Genomic DNA, 12,124 nt, shown 5'->3' on the forward strand with positions numbered 1-12,124 from the left:
CTGTCCTTCTTCAGGAAGTCCCATCCTAGTAGCTCCACAGGTGTAGGTGTCGATTTTAGGGATTGGGGTGGGTAGTTCAGGGGGACAATGCTCACCTACTGTGTAAGACCCAAGGCTCAACCCTCAGCTCTGCAAGAGAGAAATAAAATAAAGTTAGAAAGATAAACAAGTGTCACCCCTAGGCCAGGTTCAAGTTCCCACCCACAGAGCAGCTGTTTGGCTGTCCTGAACAGCTCTAGTTCACCCAGACCCAATAGCAAACTCTTGGGTAAGGCCGGAGTTACAGCTCTGTGAGTGGTTTGTGTACGAGGCTCTAGGTTCAGTTCCTAGCACCAGAAACAAGAAACCCAAAACAAGCAAACAAGCAAAAAGGAGACCTTGGGTAGAGTGTAACCTCCTTGTTTCAGGGTCTCAACAGAGTCTTTGCTCTGCCTGGCTGCAGACATGCCTGCGCTGGTCACATGACTCTCAGCAGACCACAGCAGACATTCACTGAGACTTGATGCCCACATTCCTAAAATGGGAGGAGTAATATCTCCCTCCAAGGGTTGACATTTCAAAAGTAACACATGCATATCACTAGGAAATTCCAAAGAATGAAGACAGGCATAACACTGAAAAGAGGCTAAGGATGTGGAATGTTTGCCCAGCATGCAGAAGGCCCTGGGTTTGAAGTCCAGCACCACATAAACCAGGTGTGGCCCAAAAGCCTGTAATCTGGGCCCTTGGGAGAAGGAGGTAGGAGGATTAGAAGTCCAAAGTCGCCGGGCGGTGGTGGCACACGCCTGTAATCCCAGCACTCGGGAGGCAGAGGCAGGTGGATCTCTGTGAGTTCGAGGCCAGCCTGGGCTACAAATCAAGTTCCAGGAAAAAAAAAAAAAGAAAAAGTCCAAAGTCATCCTTAGCTATGTAACGTGTAGGGGACAGCTTATCTTAAAACCAATCATAACAAAGTTTTTGATAAGAGAACTCAGGCCGCACATCGTGGCACACATCTTTAATGCTTGAGAGGCAGAGGTGGATCTCTGAGTTTGAGGCCAGACTGGTCTGCAGGGAAAGCCTGTCTCCAGAAGGGGGAGGGAAAAAAGGAGGATGCCAGGTGGTGGTGGTGGTGGCACACACCTTTAATCCCAGCACTTGGGAGGCAGAGCCAGGCAGATCTTTGTGAGTTCAAGGCCAGCCTGGTCTACAGAGTGAGATCCAGAACAGGCTCCAAAGCTACACAGAGAAACCTTGCCTCCAAAAAACAAAACAAACAAACAAACAAACAAACAAAAAAAGGAGGGGGGGAGGAGAAGGAGACGAAGAAGAAGCAGAAGCAGCTGCCACCGCCATTTCTAGGCCGATCCTAGACATGTTCCAGTTTCTCTTAGTGGAAGACTGTCTTGGCTTTGTCGGTTTATGAAGCACCCATGTCTCATAACAGTTGCTGTGAAAGAAAGAACAGTCTTCCTATTTATGAACATTTTTCATGTTTGCATTTACTTTTACCGTTACTAATAATATCTACCAACTAATTTTGTTTAAACATCTTGAAATCACAAATTCGCTTTGAACCCGGAGGCAAAAATGATACCTTTGAGTCTTCAGTGGAACTCAGCAGGTTCTGATGATGCTGTGTTTCTCTTCCCCCAAGAGCATTCTAAAAATGCTTTGAAGTGGTGAGATGGAGGAAGAGAAAAGCAGTCTCCTCTCCAGTGTAGAGGTCCCCAAGGGAAGGTGGTGTTAGAATGGAATGTTACTCTTGAAGGATCAGGGTAGATGCTAATCTACAATAGGGTTTCTCAGCATGTGGGTCTCGACCCCACGACAAACTCTCTATCTCCAAAACGACCTTACGATTCTTAACAGTAGCAAAATTACAGGTATCAATTAGCAATGATCGTAATTTTATGGTTGGGGGGCTCACCACAACATGAGGAACTGTGTTAAAGGGTCGAAGCATTAGAAAGGTTGAGAATCACTGATTTCCCAGAACAGCCCTGGTCCCCACTGGTTCACCCTGTCCCTTCTCAGGGCTTTGTCCACAGCAGCTGTGGTCCTGTTGGTCCCTCTGAGATCTCACTGAATCCAAGTAACTTTCCTGACTCTGGCTACAGAGTGGTCGCTGGAGGGGGCTTCAAATTTGTTCGTTAGGATACGGCGCCCTCTGCTGGCTTCTAGGAGTCACCACACAAGGATTGTGGGATCTACATTGGATTAGGACTCAGACAGGCCCACTCTTCCTTGTAATGGAGAAAGGGCCAGACTTGGAATACAAAATTAGCACTCAGCTCCCAGGGTCGGAATTTTGGCCTTCCTGGAGTACACCATTGTTGGAAAAAAAATGCCAAAGACTGACAAGTTGCCAGACCAGGCCCTCTAGCCTCTCAGGAGCACCAGTCACAGGGGACTCCTAGCTAGGGGTGAGAGCCCAGCTTGGCCTGTCCTTTGTGGTACTCAGGGACATTGGATCCTGTTGCTCCTCCTGGAGACCCTCCCTTTCCCCCTCGAAGTGTGGATGAATTTAACATCTGGGCATAGGTCCTGTTTCTCCAGATGCCGTCACCACTGGATTCTTTATGTTATCTCTGTTCCACTTAAACTATTATGACTTACCCCTTATTCTTCAAATTGTCTCATTTTAACATAAAGTTCCAAGGCAATGGAGCCATAGATAACTCTGGTTCTTTGGGAATTATCCTTATTTAGTGCAGGAATATTTGGTCCTTGTCCTAAATTCTTCACTTAAAAAACACGTTGGCCTAGAGAGATGCTGGGCAGTTAGTAGTGCTGGCTGCTCTTCCAGAGGACCTGGGTTTGGTTCTCAGCGCTCCGTCAGGATGCTCACAACCACCTGTAACTCCAGCTCCTGGGAACCCAATGCCCTCCTCTGGCCTCTGCCGGCAAGGGCACTCCTGTGATATATGCATACTCAGACATATGCTCATAGGCATAAATAGAAAATTAAAATAATAAATTTTGCCTGAGTGTGGGGTACAAACCTGTAATCTTGGCATTTGAGAAGTGGAGGAAGGAGGATTGGAAATTTAAGACTAGCCTAGCTACATAGCAACTTTCAGGCCAGTCTGGGTTATATGCGATCTTGTCTCAATAAAATAAAATAAAATAAAATAAAATAATTTGGGGGAAGATACCTAGTATCTTTTTAATTTTTTAAATTTTTATTTATTTATTTATTTTGGATCTCTCTACATAGCTCTGGCTGTCCTGAAACTCACTATGTAGACCAGGTTGGCTTCGAACTCACAGAGATCCACCTGGGTCTGCGTCCTGAGTTCTGGGATTAAAGGCGTGCACCACCATGCCTGGCCCTAGTATCTTTTGGTATTGCCCTTTCTCTGTGTCTTCAGGATGCTATCCTTACACAGCTCTGGGGAGTTGGCCCTGGAAATTAAGATTCTCATGGGAGGCACAGGCCAGTTAGTTCTCTGCCTAAATTTTCAGAGCTAATAAGTGACTTTTCTGAATTTGATCAAACTCTGGTGTCTTAGTTAGGGTTTAATTGTGGTGGCTCACTTACAGTTCAGAGGTTCAGTTCATTATCATGGTGAGACATGGGGGCATTCAGGCAGTCATGGTGCTGGACAGGGAGCTGAGTGTCCTACATCTTAGTTTTCAGGCAACAGGAAGTGGTCTGAGACATCAGGCGATATCTAGAGCATGTACGAGACCTCAAAGCCCACCTCCTCATAGTGCCACCCCCTTTGGGGGCCACCACATCTAGCTATCTGTAAATTCAACTGATAAGATCTTGCTTGCCTTCTGAAATTTAAAGTAAAGTGACCCAAAGTGGTGAATAAGCTGTAATAGTGAAGGCAGGGTCTGAGCAACAGGATATTTGGTGTGCCAGGGAAGCAAGACAGTGGGCATGTGAGAGCAGTAGCTGGGGCTTGTGGCAAAGGCAGGGTAGATGTGGGATATGAGCACACAGGAAGCCCAGGAAGGCACAGTCAGGAGGAGGAACATTCCCGAGCATGCTGGGTATCTCGTGGTTCACTTCGGACAGGCCATCACTAATGGTGTCTCCACGGCAATCTGGTTTGGATTGGATGGCTTGTCTGGGGCATGCCAGTGTGGGGTAGACAGATGGGGCAGGAAGAGGCTTTGTGGGGGGAGAGGTTGGGGTAGTATCACAAGCTGGAATGATCATCTCACTTCTGATGATGATCTCAGCTCTAATTTTCTCTTTGCCCAACACTGAATCCATGTGAACACAGAGCCGAACTGCCCAGGTTCCTCTTCAAGGAAGGGGTTTCTGTTTTTTTGTTTGTTTGTTTGTTTGCTTGTTTGTTTGTTTGCCTTTTGAGACAGGGTTTCTCTGTGTGGCTTTGCTCCTTTCCTGGAACTCACTTTGGAGACCAGGCTGGTCTTGAACTCACAGAGATCTGCCTGCCTCTGCCTTTCGAGTGCTGGGACTAAAGGTGTGTGCTGCCACCACCACCCGGCAGGGAAGGGGTTTCTCACAAGCTACCAGGAGTGCAGTGAGCAGATGTAGGTCTCCAGTTATCAAGGTCCTCCAGAATCAAAGCCTATCAGCGGCAGGAAACATCTCTTACCCTTGCTGGGGCTGCCCACATAGCCAATGATAAAGATGGCAAAGGCATGACCATTTTAACTTGGCAAGGGGCTCCTGGGTTGGGGAGTGGCTGAGACTTTGTGTACCCAATTCCTCTTCCTTCCCATCTTTTTACAGATGTTGCTCCAAGCAAACCTCTCATACCCCAAAGTCATCTCAACGTTTAAATCAACAGAACCCATCTTGTTGCTGATCCATTTTACACGCTCAAGATGCAAGAGTGATTCTCAATATGAATCCAAAATGTGTGACTTACCTGGCTCACTGGGGGCCACCCTCTGACCATGTGAGGTTCACTTGGAATGGAGGTACCGATAAAGGGGAGCATAAAGTTGGTCTGTGGGACTCAGTGACAGCCTTCCTGCATGGGCTGGGCCCTTATACAGTCAGAACGAATAACTGGGGGCCACTGGCTGAAGGGCAGAGAACTGACAAGGACCATGTCAGGTGGCAGGCGTATTAGGACCTTGTTGTGTTCACTTAGTGGCTCCACAGACATTTACGAAGCTCATGCTCTGGGTCAGGCCCGTGCTAAGTGAGTCTCTGAACATGACTGTCCCCGAAGGACACTTAGCCCTGAGAACTTGCAACATTTTCCTAATTAATCCCCCACTTGTTTGTGGTATTTTTCCCAATTAAATAGCTGATGTTTTGATAACAAAAATTAGCAAGGTTGGGGATGCAGCTCAGTTGGGAGAGTACTTGCCTAGCATCTAGAAGGCCCTGGGTTCAATTCCCATCATTGCATTAACCTGGAATGGTGATGCATACAAGTTCAAGGCCATCCTTGACTACTTAGTCTGGGTGACATGAGACTTTGAAAAACAAACAAAGCCTTACATTGAGGCTCTTTCATCACTTGGCATTATTTTATAGTGAATGTTCCTGGTTCCAATACAATATGCATACTTCACACTTTAAAGCCTGTGTAATTTTGCTTTTGTTTTTTTTTTCAAGACAAGGTTTCTCTGTGTAGCTTTGGTGCCTGTCCTGGACCTTGTTCTGTAGACCAGGCTGGCCTCGAACTCACAGAGATCCACCTGCCTCTGCCTCCTGAGTGCTGGGATTAAAGGTGTGCACCACCACCACCCAGCCTCTGTGTAATTTTTAAAAAAATTTTTTGAGACAAAGTTTCTCTGATCTTCATAATTTTTTATGGGGGGGTGTCTGAGACAGGATTTCTCTGTGGCTGGCACCTGTGTAATATTCTATCAAGTGGTCAAGCCATACTTGTGTTTAAACATGGCTACTTCCAACTATTCAAACACTCAAAATGTACTTATAACCATAGTTCACATACAGACAGAGTCCGCCCCGCCCCCCGCCCCCCCCCCCCCCGCCCGCTTTTGAATAGCTTCTTTGGGGGCTGGAGAGATGGCTCAGAGGTTAAGAGCATTGGCTGTTTTTCCAGAGGACCCGGGTTCAATTCCCAGCATCTACATGGCAGCTCACAACTGTCTGAAACTCCAGTTGCAGGAGAAAAACAGCTTCTTTTGAGTGCCAATTCAGAAGTCCTATGAGCTGTCTGGTCACTTTTGGTGGCACACTCTCCAGAAAGCAAGATCAGATGTGCAGCTCATCCCCAGTACTCAAGGGCTTGCTCTACACATCTTCAAGACTTTACTTTTGTAGACCCAGAGCTGTATTGCTGACCTTGCAAATCGGAGTTCATTCTACCTTCACATTTCTGTCCTGTGGACACTTTCAGTCTTTCCTATGGAACACTGTGCCATTTGCCAGGAGATGGCGCTGTGGCCCTGTGCTAGGACTCCGTTAGGAGAGGCTTTTGGAGTTAACCAGGGGGTAGAGTTAACCAAGGCCTGGAGAGGGCCCAGCCTAGGAGTGTGAGGGACTCTCCAATTTCTTATCTCAGCTCAGAAGACCCGGTTGCGTGAGGATACACCACTCTCCACTAAACTGCCCTGGGTTGTCCTTCCCTGCAGGATATCGCCCCCTTTCTAGTAATTCAGAAGGTCTGAAGTGTCAGAGATTCAGCTCAAATCCTCTAACACATTCAGAAGCAAAGGAGTGAGACATACGTAAACCCAGTCTAAATGCTGTTTTTCCTACAAAGCAGATTTAAAGTGCTGTGAGCTACTGGGAAATGGAGGGGTTGCTACAGGTATCAAAGGTCTTGGGGGAAGTTGGGGTTGAACGGGTCTGGCTGAGACGTGAGGTCAGAGAAGGGGAATGGGTGGGCCAGGGCTGAGGGTTTGACCAAGAGCTACTTGGATGGCCAGGACTTTCCCAGGGGACAAAACGAAGATAAGTAAGAGCCGAGCTGGACTGGGGCAGGAGGATGCCAAGTTAAGCACAGGTTGTATCTGGCAAACCAAGCAATGCCAGTGAAAGTTTCACGGCAAGAAGGTGGTGGGATGGGGTTTGGGCATCAGCAAATTGGCCTAGGGTTTGGCTCACCCAGTGTTTTTCATCCTGCTTTCTTTTTCTTTCTTTCTTTTTTTTAAACCTTTATAGAACTTTATTGGGAGAGAGAGGGGAGAGAGAGAGAGAGGGAGAGAGAGAAAGAGAGAGAGAGAGAACCACCCGGAGGGGGGAGTATGGAAGGAAAGAAAGAGTGTGGAAAAGGAGAGTTGTGGTGGGTAGCCATCCCAGCACTGGCCTAGATTTCACCAATGGAGAGTCATCCTTCTTTCTAGAAGATAGTTCTATTATTGACCTCTCAGAGGGGTTGACAGGTATGCCCACTGTGTGCCTCCTGGGGTGGCCCTTACCTTGGCTTCAGTGAACCTGCTAAGCTCTTTGTCTTCTGTCCCAGCCTCTCCTCTATCTCCTCCACATCCTCATCCCTCACTGAGCCATGACTGACCATCCTTCCTCAAGGCTGCTCTCAACCCCGTACTGTCCTCTGGGAAATCCACAGTAATTGCACCCTACATCACAATGACTCAGCCCATGTATCTAACTAATTGCACCCTACGTCCCTCTGCTCCAGGCCTGTATATCTAACTGCCTGCCAGATAAATCTTCACGGATGTTTGTTTTTGGAAGCATCTCGAATTCACAACCTTGCCCAAAGTCGATCCCCCTTGAGCACTCCTCTGAGGGTGAATGACGTCAGCATCCATGCTCTTAGGGGTTAAGACTCTGAGGCATCCTGAGTTGCCCTTGGGCTTTCTCACCGAGTCTCCTGGTCCACTCCAGGTCCCTGACACAGGTCGTCAGGTCCTCTGCCCCTCTGCCACACATCCAGGTCAAAGCCACATTGTTTTGACAGCCAGCCACAGAGCCTTGTAACTGGTCTTCTTGCTCCCTGTAACTTGGGCTGTTCTCTGATCCTGTCTCCACAGTGAGGGGCATAACCCATCTTCTCAAAGCATAGGAGTGACCATGTCCTACTGCCCCGGTGAAATCTCCAGGGTTTTCCTAGGTTGATTCCCCACTTTGCTCCTGTCACCCCATTGCAGGGGACATCACTTTGTGTGGCTAAGCAGTACAGAATGGATGCTGGAGAAGGAGGTTACCTCTGGGCTTCTGGGAAAACTAGTAAGAAGATACCCATAATCCTCAACCTCCTAACTTCATTAGATGTTTCTCTAGAGGATACAGGCTGGCCTCCTTAAAGGTCATACCTGTGTCCCGAAGTCCCATGAGGCTTTTTTTTTTTTCTTTTGAGACAGGGTTTCTCTGTGTAGCTTTGCTCCTTTGCTGGAACTCGCTCTGTAGGCCAGGCTGGCCTCGAACTCATAGAGATCCACTTGCCTCTGCCTCCTGAGTGCTGGGATTACAGGCGTGCACCACCACCGCTCGGCCCCATGAGGCTTTTGTATACTTGGTTCAAGAACCATGTAGAACTCAAAGATGGGCCATATTAAAGATGGAGGGGTATTTCTAGGCCGGACGCGTGGTGCATTCAAACCTCACCACTGAGATGAAAGTAAGAGAATGAATTTCTACCTTTCTGTCTTTCCTATCTGCAGAAAGAAAATCTGACCATGTGTCTACGTAAACACACACGCCTTTTTCCCCAGTGAAAATAACGAATACGGAAAAGAGCATGAAACAAAGGTACAATTAATTGCACGCCGATGAAATGAACGTCCACGAAAAGTTGCAGACTTTCGCTAGCGATCCCTCTCCACGGGCTCCTAGAGACACAACTGCCTCCTTCTCTCAGCCTGAGAGCAACTACCCCAGACTTTTATGGTGGTGAGTAGCTACTTACAAACTGCTCTTGGCTCACCCTACTTACCAAGGTTTGCCTTCATGAGGGCAAGAAAGTTCTCTGCATCCACTAGACATCATTCTTTGGATCTCATTTCTTGGGCTAGTCATATGCAGTAGGATGCTCCTCTGAGCTCTGGGGCAGCCCAACCAGGGGGAACTGTGAGAGGGTCCTTCCTGTACACTGTGCTGCTTGTTTTTTTTTAACTCTTCATGCTTATAAAGTACCCACCTGTGTGGGCTGTACCCCATTCAGCTTTCCACGCTTCATTTCAGCATAGTATACATTATATGAAATAGTCAGTGCTTTATTATGAATCAAGTGAATAATGTATGGGTTCTGAGCATGCCCATTAGATGTCAGGCCAACTCAGTAGGTTAGATGCATTGAATGCATTGTCCACGCAGGATAGATTTGGTTGATGGAGGGTTTATCTATAGCCTCGTGGTAAGTTCAGCATCTGTAATTCGCCTGCCCTGTAAACACTGGAGCACAGCTTTGCCTCTTTTGTTCTTTATACGTGTTAGGTCTCTTGTCCTATGGAGATCTCCTCCATCTCCTTTTCTTCCCATCGACAGTGGATATTAAATTTAAATTTAATAATTGAAAAATCACTTCTATGACTAGAAAGCTTTTCTTCATCTGATCACCCCAAATCCCTGGGCCTAATCGCCCTGTTCTGCCACAAGCTCACTGCCCCCCCCCCCCCCCCCCCCACTCTTAGCAGGACTTTCTCATGGGCTGTTCCCTCTGCTTAAAATCCTCTTCCCTCCTTGTGCCTCCTGACTGTCTTCTTAGATCTTAGCTGGAACATTCTTCTTCAGAGAAACATCTCCACTCTCTGAGTGGCTCATTGCCCCCCAAAGAACCTTCCTAGGTCCTTTCATCCTCCTAGGTGCCATCAAGGCTGTGTCGTTTTCTTTTCCTTCCTTCCTTCCTTCCTTCCTTCCTTCCTTCCTTCCTTCCTTCCTTCCTTTTTTGAGACACTGTGATTAGTCAGATCCATTACACGAATCCACGTGATTATTCAGAACCTCACTATCTAGTTGGCTGCCCAGCACATAGTAGGTGCTTCCTGCTGCCAGGGTGAGAATATCAACAGCCAGTAATACATCCAGGACAGAGGCTGGCTCTGAGGACCTGGACTCTGGAGCTCTGACTGACTAGGTTGCTATTCCGCCCCCCCCCCCCATCAAAACCACAGGAGTTGGACTGTGGGATGCAACTCAGAGATAATATGCTTTCCTGGAATGGTTGAGGTCCTGCATTTGAGAAGCAGATCCACTATCATAAAAACAAAGACCAGACAACAAAGGAAAACCCGTGCAGGAGACAGCCTGGGACAAGACATTGCAGAGGTTCACAGGGCTAACGTCTCCTGTTGGGCTGCTGGGGTGGAACTATGTGGAAGCCAATGTTCCCTGTCCTGTGTTGTCCTTGTGTTGGGAGGACATTGGGACATGTCCTCCCAACACAGCCTTGGTGGGAGGCAGCCCCTCTGTGCTCAGCCCCTGCCCTTTATTTCAAGATTCTTCCAGGCAGGTTATTTCTCTCTCTGATTGGATTGGACTTGAAAGGACAGAGACAGGAAGAGAGGGGGCAGGTGGGCTCTGAGGTGGGAGTCCCTGTGGAGACAATGGTTCAGAAGGAATTTCCTTGGAGCTGGGCCTGTGAGGCAGGTAGGAGGAGGCAAAGGGTGGACACACTCTCGGGATATGATACACAGGCTATGGAAGTTGAATAGAGCTCTCTGGGATACCCAGAGGGGGAAGAAATAATTCTCTCTCTCTCTTGTTTCTTTCTTTTCCTTCCCTCCATCTCTCTAATGGTCAGTTTTCCTCTTCCCTGTTCTTCCAGGTTCCAGAGACCCAGGGCTTGAAGGAATTCTCAAGGCCCTTCCTGAAAAGGAGAGTTAGACCCTGTGCTAGAGAAGGACGGAGGGAAGAGGGAAGAATGGAGCTTCCTGGGAGGGGAAGGTTCACAGGCCTAAATTCCTGGGCTCCTGCAGCTTCAGTCACCCCGAGGAAAGAAAGGGAAAAAACAACAACCCCACAACAGAATGATTTAGAGACCGAATTCTGTACAGGGGGGAGACATGAGGCCACAGAAGGGCGGCGGGAGAGAGAATCCAGTAGGGACAGAGGGCTCTGCTTTCGCCTGCAGCGGTTCGATGTTATCTGTCTCCAGCTGCCTCTCTCTCCCTCCACAGTCCCCACCTCTGCCCCTCCTTCCTCTTCAACCCCACAGCCGGACACTCAGGTCTCCCCTTCAGGGTCTTTGCACCAGAACCTAGAAGTGGAATTTACAGGTTCACAGCACTAAGGTGAAGGGCTGGAGGGAGGGCTGGAGGCTCCCGATGCCCAGGCTGTCGTCTCCAAACTCAAGCTGCCCACTGCTACACTACTTGCCACCTTTTCTGTTTCCATCCCATGCAATGTTTCTCTAGACAGACATATATGCAGAGGCAGCGTGTGTGTGTGTGTGTGTGTGTGTGTGTGTGTGTGTGTGTGTGTGTGATTTGTGTGTACATGGGTGTGATTTTCAGGGAGGTTGGCATGAATCTCAGCCCCAGTCAGCCCAACAACTCTCTCCATCTGTACCTGCCCATGAAAATTACCTAGTATTGTGGAATGGGAGGCAAGGGTGTGGTTTCTGTGGGGTTGTACATTTGCCTGGGTCCATCTGATGTACGTGTGAGTGTGCATATGTGCATACACATCTCTAGATGCTTGTGTGCCTCAGTCCCCATCTCTGCTCTTTGGAAAAATCTAACTAAGGTAACAGCGGTGACTTGAAACCCCCAGAACTTCCAAACTCAAGTTTCTGAAGGTTTGAGGGGGCACAAAGACAAAAGTCATTGATCTGACTCTGTCCAGATTCTAGCCCAAGGACAAAGGGGGCACCTGTGTGCAGATAGAGAGGTAAATCAGGATGATCCCGGGAGCCCTGGTTTCCAGATAACAAACACAAAATACCTTGGAACCAAAGCTCTGGAGTGGGGACTCCAGACCTGTCTGTCTTGTCACAGGCTCAGGCCCCAGTCTTCTCTGCTCTGATGCTTCTGCAAGTAATACTTGCCAACTGATTCTGCAGTGGGGCTGGGGGGGGGGGGGGGGGGAGTGGACGAAGGCTTCCAGAGTCCAGGGATGGCTAAAGATTCTGCAAGATCTAGCTGGAGCTCATTGCAGGAGGGGTGGGGCCAACTGTGTGTGTGTGTGTGTGTGTGTGTGTGTGTGTGTGTGTGTGTGTGTGTGTGTGTGTGTGTGTGTGTTTAGAGGAAAGGTGGGGGGTAGGGGCAGAAAGGCCGCCTGCGGGGGAGCAGGCTTCTTGGCAAACACCCCAGTTTCCTGAGCTGATCCTTG

Source organism: Onychomys torridus, chromosome 23 (assembly GCF_903995425.1).
Source record: "Onychomys torridus chromosome 23, mOncTor1.1, whole genome shotgun sequence".
In the NCBI taxonomy this organism is placed as follows: domain Eukaryota; kingdom Metazoa; phylum Chordata; class Mammalia; order Rodentia; family Cricetidae; genus Onychomys; species Onychomys torridus.